This window comes from Lissotriton helveticus, chromosome 4_1 (genome assembly GCF_964261635.1).
Source record: "Lissotriton helveticus chromosome 4_1, aLisHel1.1, whole genome shotgun sequence".
In the NCBI taxonomy this organism is placed as follows: domain Eukaryota; kingdom Metazoa; phylum Chordata; class Amphibia; order Caudata; family Salamandridae; genus Lissotriton; species Lissotriton helveticus.
Window position 1 is genome coordinate 1,095,291,051 of NC_136063.1, and position 13,934 is coordinate 1,095,304,984.

Genomic DNA, 13,934 nt, shown 5'->3' on the forward strand with positions numbered 1-13,934 from the left:
GCGCTGACCTGTGAGCCCTGAGCCCGGAAGTGCTGGGCTCCTCCTCACCCTCCGCTTCAAACGCCCAAGATTGGACGCGGCAGAACGGGGCGGGAGTGGGCGGACTACGTGGTTTCCCAAGCTCTAACTCAGCCTGGAGGTGAGGTACAGTTTTCAATTTTAAAATATAGAACACACAAGAAAACGTTTTAAAATGAGCCTCAGTCGCTACATTAAGAAAAACAGTACGCTAGAAGTGCAGCGCAAACAGTGTAACCGATAGCATACAAAGCGCCAAGTAGATAGAGCCTGCCACTGCCACCGGCAAGACTCTTCTCCACCTATGGGTCTAAACGGTGGATCTTCAATGCTTTTGTGGATTTTTGGTGTCATATACATAGATGGGCTTTTAGGGTGTTCTAAAAGCAGGTATCTTTTGGTCTTATCATCGATAATTCCCAATTCATTGGCTTTAGTAATTAAGTCATTGAGGGTAGCCTTAAATTGCATGGTTGGGTTATCGTCGAGTTTCATGTAGGTGTGTTCGTCGGAGATGTGTTCAAGTATCTTGTCTTCATACATTTGCGTGTTTAAAACGACCAGGGCTCCGCCTTTGTCTACTTTGACGCATTTGATCTGTTTGTTGTCCGCTATTTTTTCAAGTGTATCACGATCTTTCTGGGTGATGTTCTCTTTGATTTTCTTTTTGTAATTGATTTTCATCAAATTTTGCTTGACAAGGGTTTCAAACATATCAATACATTTGTGACTGCAGGGTGCTTGGTATGAACTTGGTGGGCGTAAACCCCTCAGTTGATCTGGTTTGACATTAGTAGGAAGTGGTAAAACATTGTCGAAAAAATAATGACGTAATCGCAATTTGCGAGTAAATTTAAAGGTGCTGACTTCCAGTTCGAGTAGGTTAGTGTGTGTAGTCGGAATGAACGATGTCCCTTTTTCCAGTAGTTTTGTTTCGTATGGTGTTAAAGTGGTATCTGAAATATTGATTACTAAGTGTTCTTCTTCTTTTTCTTTTCGATCGCACTTCGTGTATTTGGGTGACCCTTTTCGTTTACCCCTCCGGGGTCTCCTCTGTCGTCTGGGCCTTCCTCTAAATAAGATTCTGAAGTTGATGGGCTGCTGTCTTTAGTTGTGATTTTTTCCGTATCGCCGGTCGGTGCGTTTGGTCTAGAAGATGCGGTCGTGAATGTGTCAGTTTTCTTTGGTGGACAGTTTGACGATTCGCTGCCAGATGATGAAGTGTCAGTTTGTTGGTTATATGGCTTGTTTCTTCGTCTTTGGGTGTACACCTCTGCCCAGGTGTAAACCTCTCCCAGTTTATAGTCCAGGGTATCCCTTCTGAACTTACGTATTTTTCTTTCATTAATCTCTTTTGTATGTTTCTCAAGTTGTATATTGATATCCTCCAATATTTTCGACAATTCATTAGATGAAACTGCATCTGCTAGTTCATGTTCAATCTCTTTAATTTCTTTATTGAGGTCAATAAGAATGTGAGACAATTCTTCAACTATAAGTAGTATTAAGTCGAGACTGCATTTATTGAGAATCGCATTCCTTTTTTCTTGAAATGATTTCGAATTCTTGCATAAGGATGGTTTCAACGCTATCCTTAGTCCATGGGGGATCCGTAGGGCTCTATGATATTTGATGAGCGTATTCGCGTATAATTTCTGGTTGACTAGACGTTTCGTAAAATATAAAAGTTGTCTAATGCATTGTTCTTTAGTGCGGCCTGTGGTTTCTTGAACTATATCCCCATTGATCAATGCGTATATATGCGCTGTTTCTTCATCATCGAAGGCGTGAGTACTTGCTTTGACTTCAGTTGATTTCGTGATTTCATCAAATTGCATTGTAGAAGGTGTGCGTGCTACCTGCCACACGGGCAGAAAAACAGGTACTTACAAAAAATAGGAAGGGGAGGTGCACAGCACAATTTGTATCCTTAAAGATCAAAAAAAGATTAAATGGTAGAGTGCTCCCTCAGGAAACGTATCCAGCCTAGTACGTCATCCAGTAATGGCAAGTAAGTGCACACAGAAAAATATGAGTGCATCCCTGAATAGGGCACACCATGGGTTCTTCACAGAAGACTCCTGAGTTTTAGAGTAGTTGCGTTAGTTTATTTTTCAAAAAGTGACATTTCTTGATATTTTCATCATATCAAAATGAAGTGTTTCGTACTTAATTCATGTGGATAAATCATAACCTCTGATCGACATTATCTTATTGCTCCGATGCATTTCGGACTCCCAAGCCGGATCCGCTTCACTTGCGTGAGGTCACATCACATTATGTTCTTTCCACTATTGTCAGATTCAGTGATATTGTGATATGTTCGTAATTACATACTATTGAATGCTATATCCTTTTGGTTTTAGAGCTCCTAGAAAAAGGGCTTTATGATTTATCCACATGAATTCAGTATGAAACACTTCATTTTGATATGATGAACCTCCCCTTCCTATTTTTTGTAAGTACCTGTTTTTCCGCCCGTGTGGCAAGGTAGCATGCACACCTTCTACAATGCAATTTGATGAAATGACGGAACCAACTGAAGCCAAAGCAAGTACTCTCGCCTTCGATGATGAAGAAACAGCGCGTATATACGCATTGATCAATGAGGATATAGCTCAAGAAACCACAGGCCGCACTAAAGAACAATGACTTAGACAACTTTTATATTTAACGAAACGTCAAGTCAACCAGAAATTATACGCAAATACGCTCATCAACTATCATAGAGCCCTACGGATCCCCAGTGGACTAAGGATAGCGTTGAAACCATCCTTATGCAAGAATTCAAAATCATTTCAAGAAAAATGGAATGCGATTCTCAATACATGCAGTCTCGACTTAATACTACTTATAGTTGAAGAATTATCTCACATTCTTATTGACCTCAATAAAGAAATTAAAGAGATTGAACATGAACTAGCAGATGCAGTTTCATCTGATGAATTGTCGAAAATATTGGAGGATATCAATATACAACTTGAGAAACATACAAAAGAGATTAATGACAGAAAAATACGTAAGTTCAGAAGGGATACCCTGGACTATAAACTGGGAGAGGTTTACACCTGGGCAGAGGTGTACGCCCAAAGACGAAGAAACAAGCCATATAACCAACAAACTGACACTTCATCATCTGGCAGCGAATCGTCTAACCGTCCACCATAGAAAACTGACACATTCACGACCGCATCTGCTAGACCAAACGCACCGACCAGCGATACGGAAAAAAATCACAACTAAAGACAGCAGCCCATCAACTTCGGAACCTTTTTTAGAGGAAGGCCCAGACAACAGAGGATAAGGTGCTTTCATGGTGGTATGGCCATAGGCATTAAGAGCACTGGCTTTGGGGATCTTCTTTTTTTTCATTCTATTTCAGTGCTGTCCATGGTAAGTGAGACAAGCCACCCTCATTCACCTGAAGCAAAAAAAAGCCTAAATCACCTGGTATTCCCAGGTGGTATCCCTTCCAAGTACTAACCAGGCACGGCCCTGCTTAACGTCTGAGATCAGGTGCTTTCCTGGTGGTATGGACTTAGGCACGAATAGCACATAATTTGGGGCTCCTAGCTTTTATCATTCTACTTCAATGCTGTCCAAAGTAAGCGAGACAAGCCACCCTCATTCAACTAAAGCAAAATAAAAAAAACAAAAAAGACTACATCTCTTGCTATTCCCAAGCGGTCTCCCCTCTAGGTACTAACCAGGCCTAAACCTGCTCAACTTTTGACATTAGAAGGATCAGGTACTTTCATGGTGGGGTGTCCATAGGCATTAAAAGCTTTGACTTTGTCGCTCTTAGCTTTTTTCATTCTACTACAGTGCTGTCCATAGTAAGTGAGGCAAGCCACCCTCATTCAAAAAAGCAAAAAAAAATAAAAAAAAAGCCTATATCTCCTGGTATTCCCAGGCAGTCTCCCATCCAGGTCCTAATCAGGTCCGACCCTGCTTAACTTCTGAGATCAGGTGCTTGCATTGTGGTATGGCTTTAGGCATGAATAGCAGTGAACTTGGGGCTCTTAGCTTTTTTCATTCTACTTCGGGACTGGCCATAGTAAGCGAGAGAAGCCAATTAAATTAACCTAAAGCAAAACAAAAATATTTTTAAAAAGCCTACAGCACCTGGGATTCCCAGGCAGTCTCCCAACCAGGTACTAACTAGGCCCAATCCTGCTTAAATTCTGAAATATGACAGGATCAGGTGCTTTCAGGGTAGTATGGCCATAGGCATTAAGAGCACTGACTTTGGGGCTCTTAGTTTTTTCATTCTACTTCAGTGCTGTCCATGGTAAGTGAGACAAGCCACCCTCATTCACCTAAAGCAAAAAAAAGCCTACATCACCTGGTATTCCAAGGCGGTGTCCCATTCAGGTACTAACCAGGCCTGACCCTGCTTAACGTCGGAGATCAGGTGCTTTCAGGGTGGTATGGACTTAGGCATGAACAGCACAGAATTTGGGGCTCTTAGCTTTTTTCATTCTACTTCAGTGCTGTCTAAAGTAAGCAAGACAAGCCTCTCTCATTCACCAGAGCAAGACAAAAAATCACCTACTGCACCTGGCCGTCTCCAATCCAGGTACTAACCAGGCTTAACCCTGCTCACCTTTTGACATCAGAAGGATCAGGTGCTTTCATGGTGGTATGTCCATAGGCATTAAAAAGCTCTGACTTTGGGGCTCTTAGCTTTTTTCATTCTACTTCAGTGCTGTCCATAGTAAGCAAGACAAGCCGCCCTCATTCAACTAAAGCAAAACAAAAAACAAAAAAGCCTATATCTCCTGGTATTCCCAGGCGGTCTCCCATCCAGGTGCTAATCGGGTCAGACCCTGCTGAACTTCTCAGATCAGGTGCTTTCAGGGTGGTATGGCCTTAGGCATGAATAGCAGTGAATTTGGGGCTCTTAGATGTTTTCATTCTACTTCAGTGCTTTCCAAAGTAATTGAGACAAGCCGCCCTCATACAACTAAAGCAAAACCAAAAACACAAAAAAGCCTACATCTCCTGGTATTCCCAAGCGATCTTCCATCCAGGTACTAACCATGCCCGACCCTGCTTAAAGTTTGAGATGAGGTGCCTTCAGGGTGGTATGGCCTTAGGCATGGACAGCACTGAATTTGGGGCTCTTAGCTTTTTTCATTCTAATTCAGTGCTGTCCACAGTAAGCGGGAAAAGCCTCCCTCATTCACCTAAAGCAAAACAAAAAAAACAACAGAAAGTCTGCTACACCTGGTCTTCCCGGCAGTTTCCCATCCAGGTACTAACTAGGCATAACCCTGCTCAATTATTGACATCAGAAGGATCAGGTGCTTTCATGGTGGTATATCCATAGGAATTATAAACACTGAATTTGGGGTTCTTAGCTTTTTTCAATCTACTTCAGTGCTGTCCAAAGTAAGCGAGATAAGCCACCCTCATTCACCTAAAGCAAAACAAAAAAATACAAAAAATGGCAACAGCACCTGGGATTCCCAGGCGGTCACCCAACCAGGTACTAACAAGGCCCAAACCTGCTTAACTTCTGAAATGTGACGGGATCAGGTGCTTTTAGGGTGGTATGGCCATAGGCATAAAGAGCACTAACTTTGGGGCTCTTTGGTTTTTTCATTCTACTTCAGTGCTGTCCAAAGTAAGCGAGACAAGCCACTCTCATTCAACTAAAGCAAAACATAAAAACAAAAAAGTCTACATCACCTGATATTCCCAGGCGTTGTCCCATCCAAGTACTAATCAGGCCCGACCCTGCTTAACGTCTGAGATCAGGTGCTTTCAGGGTGGTATGGACTTAGGCATGAATAGCACAGAATTTGGGCCTCTTAGCTTTTTTCATTTTATTTCAGTGGTGTCCAAAGTAAGTGAGATAAGCCACCCTCATTCACCTAAAGCAAAACAAAAAAAGCCTAGTACACCTGGTCTTTCCAGGCGGTCTCCCATCCTTACTCACAGAAGAGTGGAGAGGGTCAGTAACTCTCCACTACCCCAAATCCCCTAATATAGAAAGTTAATACTAAGAGGGGTAGAGAGAAGAAAAACAATACAAGCAGAGTGATGAACATGCAGTGGCACAAATCATGTGTTTAGAAAACTGCCCTCACTCACACACAATTGTGTGTGACATGCTTCATCACCGGGTCTGCTAACAAAACATCCTGGCGTAGCCACGCACAGGATGGAGCATAGGGAGGGGGAAAACATCCCTCTTTAAACTGCCAATAGGATGGGGAGCGTTATAGAGAATGTCAGGTTCCCAAAACACACCTCCTTAAACTTCATTGGCAGTTTAAGTAGGGGTATTTTGGGAACCTTACATTCTCTATAACACTTCCCATCCTTCACTATTTTAATCCTGGCCTTGGACCCATGAATAAAGGGTTCTGGAAGGGTATCCACAAGCCAGTTTTAAGCACTTTCCGTCGCTGCACTTTTTTCTATCACTGTACCCAGTCACAGGGTAATACACACTTTGTTATCACTGTTTGTCACTTTTGTGTGTCCCTATGCTCCATACTGTGCGTGGCTACGCCAGGATGTTTTGTTAGCAGACCCGATGATGAAGCATGCCACACACATTTGTGTGTGAGTGAGGGCAGTTTTCTAAACACACGATTTGTGCCACTGCATGTTCATCACTCTGCTTGTATTGTTTTTCTTCTCTCTACCCCTCTTAGTGTTAACAACTAACCAGTCCTAACCCTGCTCAACTTTTGGCATCAGAAGGATCAAGTGCTTTCATGGTGGTATATCCATAGGCATTAAAAACACTGACTTTGGGGCTCTTGGCTTTTTTCATTCTACTACATTGCTGTCCAGAGTAAGCAAGACAAGACAAGCCAACCACATTCAACTAAAGCAAAACAAAAAAGCCTACATCTCCTGGTATTCCCAGGCGGTCTCTCATCCAGGTGCTAATCAGGTCTGACCCTGCTTAACTTCTGAGATCAGGTGCTTTCGGGGTGGTATGGCCGTAGTTCGTGCTTTAAATAGGCTGGTACTCAGAGGTTCTGAGTACAGGGCACTTCTTATTTCCATCACTAGAGTACCGGCACATCTCTACTGCCGTGGAGATTACCGGTACTCATGAAGGGTATGCGCATTGGCCTCGGGTGGTGGTAGTCTGTCTCTTTGACAGCTAAATCACTTTTATAGCTCTGAGCTGAGCCACCACTGAACTATTCAGCATGGGCTCATTTGCATGATCTCCTGGTGTTCACCATCATGCTGTGTTGCAAGTAATCGAGGCAGCCCAGTGACAGCACAATGAGGAAAGCCATGGGAGTTTAAAAGGGCTTTAAGCCCACCTGATTCTTTTGTGTGAGTGTCTGCTTTTGTTTGTCTGTTTGCCTTCCTGTGTCAGCGTGTTTTTGTGTGAGATAAAAGGGAGAGAAATATTACAAAATAAGGAAATGTTAAAATATCACTGTGTTTGACTTTCTTTTTGTATAACAGATTAACCTGTTCTGTTTATAGAAACACATTTCTCGTGTTTTGATATCTGTTGCAACTAGTATATGTCAATAAACGTTGCATGTTTTGCCTTTAGCCCCGCCCCTAGCCTCGCCTACTCGCCACATTTAAGTGAGTACCTGCATTTTTTTTTCAATTTAAAGCACTGGCCGTATGCATAAAGAGCACTGAATTTTGCGCTCTTAGCTTTTTTCATTCTACTTCAGTGTTGTCCATTGTAAGGAAGACAAGCCACCCTCATTCACCTAAAGCAAAAAAAAAAGCCTACTTCACCTGGTATTCCCAGACGGTCTCCCATCCAGGTACTAACCAGGCCTGACCCTGGTTAACTTTTGAGATCAGGTGCTTAAAGGGTGGTATGGACGTGGGCATGATTAGAACTGGAATTGGGGCTCTTAACTTTGTTCATTCTACTTCAGTGTTGTCCCTAGTAAGTGAGACAAGCCAACCTCATTCAACTAAAGCAAAGCAAAAAGCTTACATCAACTGGTATTCCAAGGCGGTCATCCAATCCAGGTGCTACTCAGTCCCAACCCTGCTTAACTTCTGAGATCAGACGAGATCTGGTGCTTTATGGGTATTATGGCCATAGGCATAAAGAGCACTGACTTTATGGCTTTTAGCTTTTTTCATTCTATTTCAGTGCTGGCCGTGGTAAGTGAGACAAGCCACCCGCATTCAAGCAAAACAAAAAAACACAAAAAAAGCCTACAGCACCTAGTATTCCCAGGCGGTCTACCATCCAGGTACTGACCAGGCTCAATCCTCCTGAACTTCTGACATCTGAAGGATCAGGTGCTTTCAAGGTGGTATGTCCATAGGAATTAAGAACACTGACTTTGGGGTCTCCTTCCTAGCTTTTATCATTCCACTTCAGTGCTGTCCATAGTAAGCGAGACAAGCCACTCTCATTTACCTACAGCAAAAAAAAGCCTACATCTCCTGGTATTTCCAGGCGGTCTCCCATCCATGAACTAACCAGGCAAGACCCTGCTTAACTTCTGAGATCAGATGCTTTCAGGAAAGTATGGCCATAAGTATGAAGAGCACTGACTTTGAGGCTCTTAATATTTTTCATCCTACTGCAGTGCTGGCAAAAGTAAGTGAGACAACCCACCCTCATTCATCTAAAGCAAAAACAAAAAACAACAAAAAGCCTACAGCACCTGATATTCCCACTCATTCTCCTATCCAAGTACTAACCAGGCCCGACCATGCTTAACTTCTGAGATCAGACAATCTCAGGTGCTTTCAGGGTGGTATGGCAGCAGACATGAAGAGCACTGACTTTAGGGCTCTTAGATTTTTTCCTACTACTTCATGTGCTGGCCATAGTAAGCGAGCCAAGCCACTCTAATTCACCTAAAGCAAAACAACAACAAACAAGGTCTACAGCACCTGGTATTCCCAGTAAGTCTCCCATCCAGGTACAAACCAGGCCCAACCCTGATTATGTTCTGAGATCAGGTGCTTTCAGGGTGGTATGGCCGTAGGCATAAAGAGCACTTACTTTCAGGCTTTTAGCTTTTTTCATTCTATTTCAGTGCTGTCCAAAGTAAGTGAGGCAAGCCATCCGCATTCACCTAAAGCAAAACAAAAAAACACAAAAAAAGCCTACAGCACCTGGTATTCCCAGGCGGTCTCCCATCCAGGAACTAACCAGGCTGAACCCTCCTTAACTTCTGACATCTGAAGTATCAGATGCTTTCAGGGTGGTATGTCCATAGGAATTAAGAACACTGACTTTGGGGCTCTTAGCTTTTATCATTCCACTTCAGTGCTGTCCATAGTAAGAGAGACAAGCCACTCTCATTTACCTAAAGTAAAACAAAAAAACTAAAAGCCTACATCTCCTGGTATTCCCAGGCGGTCTCCCATCCTTGTACTAACCGGGCAAGACCCTGCTTAACTTCTGATGTCAGATGCTATCAGGGAGGTATGGCCATAAGCATGAAGAGCACTGACTTTGGGGGTCTTATAATTTTTCATCCTACTTCAGTGCTGACCATAGTAAGCGAGACAACCCACCCTCATTCACCTAAAGCAAAACCAAAAAAAACAAAAAGCCTACAGCACCTGATATTCCCAGGCATTCTCCTATCCAAGTACTAACCAGGCCTGACCCTGCTTAACTTCTGACACCAGACAAGCTCAGGTGCTTTCAGGGTGGTATGGCAGCAGACATGAAGAGCACTGACTTTAGGGCTCTTAGGTTTTTTCCTTCTACTTCATGTGCTGGCCATTGTAAGCGAGCCAAGCCACCCTCATTCACCTAAAATAAAACAGCAAAAAGCTTACAGTACCATGTATTCCCAGGAAGTCTCTCATTCAGGTACTAACCAGGCCCAACACTGCTTAGCTTCTTGGATCAGACAAAATAAGGTGCTTTCAAGGTCGTTTGGCGGTAAGCATGAAGAGCACTGACTTTGGGGCTCCTCGTTTTTTCATTCTACTTCAGTGCTGGCCATAGTAAGATAAACAAGGCACCCTCAATCACCTAAAGCAAAGAAAAAAGCTTTCAGCACCTGGTATTCCCAGGTGGTCTCCCATCCAGGTACTAACCGGGCCCAAAGCTGCTTAATGTCTGAGATCAAACGAGATCAGGTGCTTTCAGTGTGGTATGGTTATAGGCATGAAAAGCACTGACTTTGAGGCTCTAGCTTTGGGGCTCTTAGCTTTTTTCATTCTACTTCAGTGCTGACCATGGTAAGCTAGACAAGGCACCCTCTTCACCTAAAGCAAAACAAAAAACCAGCCTTCAGCACCTGGTATTCCCAGGAGGTCTCCCATGTTATGTTATGTTATGTTATAAAGTTTTTGTATAGCGCCTATCACCGCCGGTCTCTAAGCGTTTAAACAGAAAGAACATAACATGCTGTCACCCCAAAACCCTCTGCCATCTCTGATTAGGCCAGAGGTATTGCCTTTTTAAATAGGTACGTCTTCAATTTCTTCCTGAAGGAAAGTAGCTGTGAATCTTCCTTCAGACTGGCCGGTAGCTCATTCCAAAGTTGCGGAAGAATCACAGAGAAAGCTCTGCCTCCTTTAGTTTTTAGTTTAAATCTGGGTTGAGTCAGATTGGAGGTCTGACCTGAGCGCAGAGTTCTGCCGGGAACATACCTCCTCAGGTGCTGCTTAATGTACTCTGGGGCTTTACCAAAGAGTGCCTTATGGGCCACACAGAGACATTTAAACTGAACCCTGAGCTTCACAGGCAGCCAGTGCAGCTTCCAAAGGAGTGGGGTTGCATGTGAGTTTCTCGGTAGAGAAAAAATCAATCTAGCTGCGTCGTTCTGCACGACCTGCAACTTCCTCAGCAACTTCTGTGGAAAACCAAGATACAGAGCGTTGCCATAATCTAGCCTCGAGATGACTGTAGCAGAGACGATGGTTTGTCGGGTGGAGGCTGAAAGAATAGGGGTCAGCTTGCGTAATTGCCTCAACACACCCATGCAAGAGCCTACCACAGCCGAAACTTGGGGGGCCATGGTAAGATCTGCATCGATCTTTAGACCTAGACTTTTTACCATCGTACCGGGAGTAGGAGTTTTTCCAAATTCTGGGGGCCAGTACAGATCACCCCAAGGATTTGCCTGGTTGGTGAACACCAGTACCTCCGTTTTCTCAGCATTCACCTTCAAGAGGTTGTTGGTCATCCAATTGACCGTGAATCTGAGCAAGTTCCTCACTGACTCCTGAGCCTCCCTTGTATCTTCCAGCTGCACCAGCAGCTGGGTGTCATCTGCATAGTTAAAGATTTCACAATTCCTACGCATGAGCCCCTCCATCAGTGGTTGTAGGTAGATGTTAAAAAGTAAGGGGGAAAGTGCGGACCCTTGGGGCACACCCCATGTCACCTCACTAATCCCTGACAGCTGATCCCCCATCTGTACCCTCTGAGTACGTCCTGACAGGAAGGATTCTAGCCACTTGAGCGCCTGTCCTGTTATCCCCAGCTTAGCGATACGGTCCAGCAAGATGGTATGGCTGACCGTATCAAAAGCTGCAGACAGGTCTAACAGAATCGGGGCGCCTGGCTGTTTCTTGTCTGCCCTGACTCTCAGCGCATCGGTGACCGTGGCCATAACTAGTTCTGTACTATGCTGTGGCCGGAAACCAGCCTGCCTGGCATGGAGTAGATGGTGTTCCTCCAGAAAGCTGGCTAAGGTGTTCAGGACGTGTTTTTCTAAGATCTTACTCAGGAGTGGCAGCTGGGAGATAGGCCTATAGTTTTTCAGTACCTTAACATCGGCTCCCGCTTTCTTGAGTGAGGTGCTAACAAGGCCCGACCCTGCTTCACTTATGAGATCAGACTAAATAAGGTGCTTTCAGGGTGGTATGGTCCTAGGCATGAAGAGCACTGACTTTGGGGCTCTTAATTGTTTTCATTCCACTTCAATGCGGGCCATAGTAAACGAGACAAGCCAGCCTCATTCACATGAAGCAAAAAAGAAAAAAGCCTACAGCACCTTGTATTTCCAGGCAGTCTCCCATCCAGGTACTAACCCGGCCCAAACCTGCTTAACTTCTGAGATCAGAGAAGCTCAGACAAACTCAGGTGCTTTCAAGGTGGTATGGCAACAGGTATGAAGAGCACTGACTTTGGGACTCTTAGATTTTTTTAATTCTACATCAGTGCTGGTCATAGTAGGAGAGACAAGCCACCCGCATTCACCTAAAGCTAAAAAAAAAAAATCTGCAGCACCTGGTATTCCAAGGCAGTGTCCCATCCAGGTACTAACCAGGGAACACCCTGCTTAACTTCTGAGATCAGATGAGATCAGGTGATTTCAGGGTGGGATGTCCGTATGGATGAAAAATTTGCAGCTCTTAGATTTTTTCAGTCTTCTTCAGTGCTGGCCATAGTATTCGCGACAAGCCACCCTCATTCACCTAAAGAAAAGAAAAAAGACTACTGCACCTGGAATTCCCAGATTTCCAGGCGGTTTCACATTCAGGTATAACCAGGCCCGACCATGCTTAACTTCTGAGATCAGATGCTTTCAGGGTGGTATGGGCCATAGGCATGAAGAGCACTGACTTTGGGGCTCTTAGATTTTTTCATTCTTCATCAGTGCTGGCCATAGTAAGCGAGACAAGCCACCCCCATTAACCTAAAGCAAAACAAATAGCCTATACCACCTGGCATTCCCAGGTGATCCGCCATCCAGGTACTAACCAGGACCGACCCTGCAAAACCTATTAGATCAGATGAGTTTAGACACTTTCAAGGTATTATGGCAGTAGGTATGATTTTGACTGACTTTGGGGCTCTTGGTTTTTTCATTCTACTTCAGTGCTGGCCATAGTAAGCGAGACAAGCCAGCCTCGTTCCCCTAAAGCAACAAAAAAATAAAATGCCAATAGCTCCTGGCATTACTAGGCGGTATCCCATCCGGGTACCAACCAGGCCCGACCATGCTTACCTTCTGAGATCAGACAAGATCAGGTGCTTTCAGGGTGGTATGGCAAGAGGCACGAAGCGCAATGACTTTGGGTTCTTAGCTTTTTTCATTCTATTTCAGTGTTGGCCACAGTAAGTGAGACAAGCCACCATCATTTACCTAAAGCAAAACCAAATAATAACAAAAAGCCTACATACCTGGTATTCAGAGGCAGTCTCCCATCCAGGTACTAACCTGGCCCGACCCTGATTATCTTCTGAGATCAGGTACTTTCAGGGTGGTATGGCCATAGGCATGAAGAGCACTAACTTTGGGGTCTTAGCTTTTTCATTCTTCTTCAGTGCTGGCCATAGTTGTATTTATTTATTTGAAAGGTTTTATATCGCACTTGGTAGACCCGGAGGTATCAGAGCGCTTTACTTGAGTATCAGACCATAGTTACAGGTTACATCGTTACAATGGGGAAACAGTTATTAGAGCGTAGCTACATAGTTACATGTTAGGTTGAGACAAGCAATAAGGACAATATGCGTGAGGGAAAAAGCAGGCAAGGCGAGAGATTCAGGGGAGAGGGGGTAGGAGCAGGGGAAGTAGACAGCGAATGAAGGAGGAATAGAAGAGGGTGAGGGTGAGAGACACAGCATGAACAAAGAGGGGTAGGGTGACGGGGGCACAAACCGGTAGACAAGTAAGAGCTCCGTACAAAGTCCAGTAAGCTGTGATCCCAGGGGTAGTGGTATCATTCCCCCAACTCCGTTGTGAGAGGCTTCCTTTACGCAGTGGACTCTCTCAGAGGGGTCTCTGAGACTCCAAGGCCTACCTACTGGATCCTTCCCCAAAAAGAGGAAAAGGAGTGCTTTGGCAAGGGGTGCAATACCATACCACAACTGTGAGTGGCTCACTTGGCGCTGTGGACTCTCTCAGAGGGATCACTGAGACTCCAGAGTATAAGTAATTGAATCTTTCCCCAACAAGGGGCGAAGGAGTGCTTAGTTAAAGGGCACAAGAAACAGGGGTTAGGCGGTGTAACAGGCAAAGGGAAAGATT

The 13,934-nt window shown here is 44.3% G+C and overlaps 12 pseudogenes; all 12 read right to left on the minus strand.

The window, feature by feature from the left end:
• Positions 1–3,453: 3,453 nt before the first annotated feature.
• On the minus strand, positions 3,454–3,562 carry LOC144829789 (5S ribosomal RNA; annotated as a pseudogene).
• A 569-nt stretch (positions 3,563–4,131) lies between these two features.
• On the minus strand, positions 4,132–4,250 carry LOC144829582 (5S ribosomal RNA; annotated as a pseudogene).
• Positions 4,251–4,351: 101 nt separating this feature from the next.
• On the minus strand, positions 4,352–4,460 carry LOC144829813 (5S ribosomal RNA; annotated as a pseudogene).
• A 1,008-nt stretch (positions 4,461–5,468) lies between these two features.
• On the minus strand, positions 5,469–5,587 carry LOC144829580 (5S ribosomal RNA; annotated as a pseudogene).
• A 113-nt stretch (positions 5,588–5,700) lies between these two features.
• Positions 5,701–5,809, minus strand: LOC144829655 (5S ribosomal RNA; annotated as a pseudogene).
• A 1,934-nt stretch (positions 5,810–7,743) lies between these two features.
• LOC144829777 (5S ribosomal RNA) lies at positions 7,744–7,852 on the minus strand (annotated as a pseudogene).
• Positions 7,853–8,636: 784 nt separating this feature from the next.
• On the minus strand, positions 8,637–8,755 carry LOC144829742 (5S ribosomal RNA; annotated as a pseudogene).
• A 113-nt stretch (positions 8,756–8,868) lies between these two features.
• LOC144829614 (5S ribosomal RNA) lies at positions 8,869–8,977 on the minus strand (annotated as a pseudogene).
• Positions 8,978–9,546: 569 nt separating this feature from the next.
• On the minus strand, positions 9,547–9,665 carry LOC144829581 (5S ribosomal RNA; annotated as a pseudogene).
• Positions 9,666–9,995: 330 nt separating this feature from the next.
• On the minus strand, positions 9,996–10,114 carry LOC144829895 (5S ribosomal RNA; annotated as a pseudogene).
• A 1,825-nt stretch (positions 10,115–11,939) lies between these two features.
• LOC144829868 (5S ribosomal RNA) lies at positions 11,940–12,068 on the minus strand (annotated as a pseudogene).
• Positions 12,069–12,840: 772 nt separating this feature from the next.
• LOC144829832 (5S ribosomal RNA) lies at positions 12,841–12,959 on the minus strand (annotated as a pseudogene).
• Between the last annotated feature and the right edge of the window lie 975 nt (positions 12,960–13,934).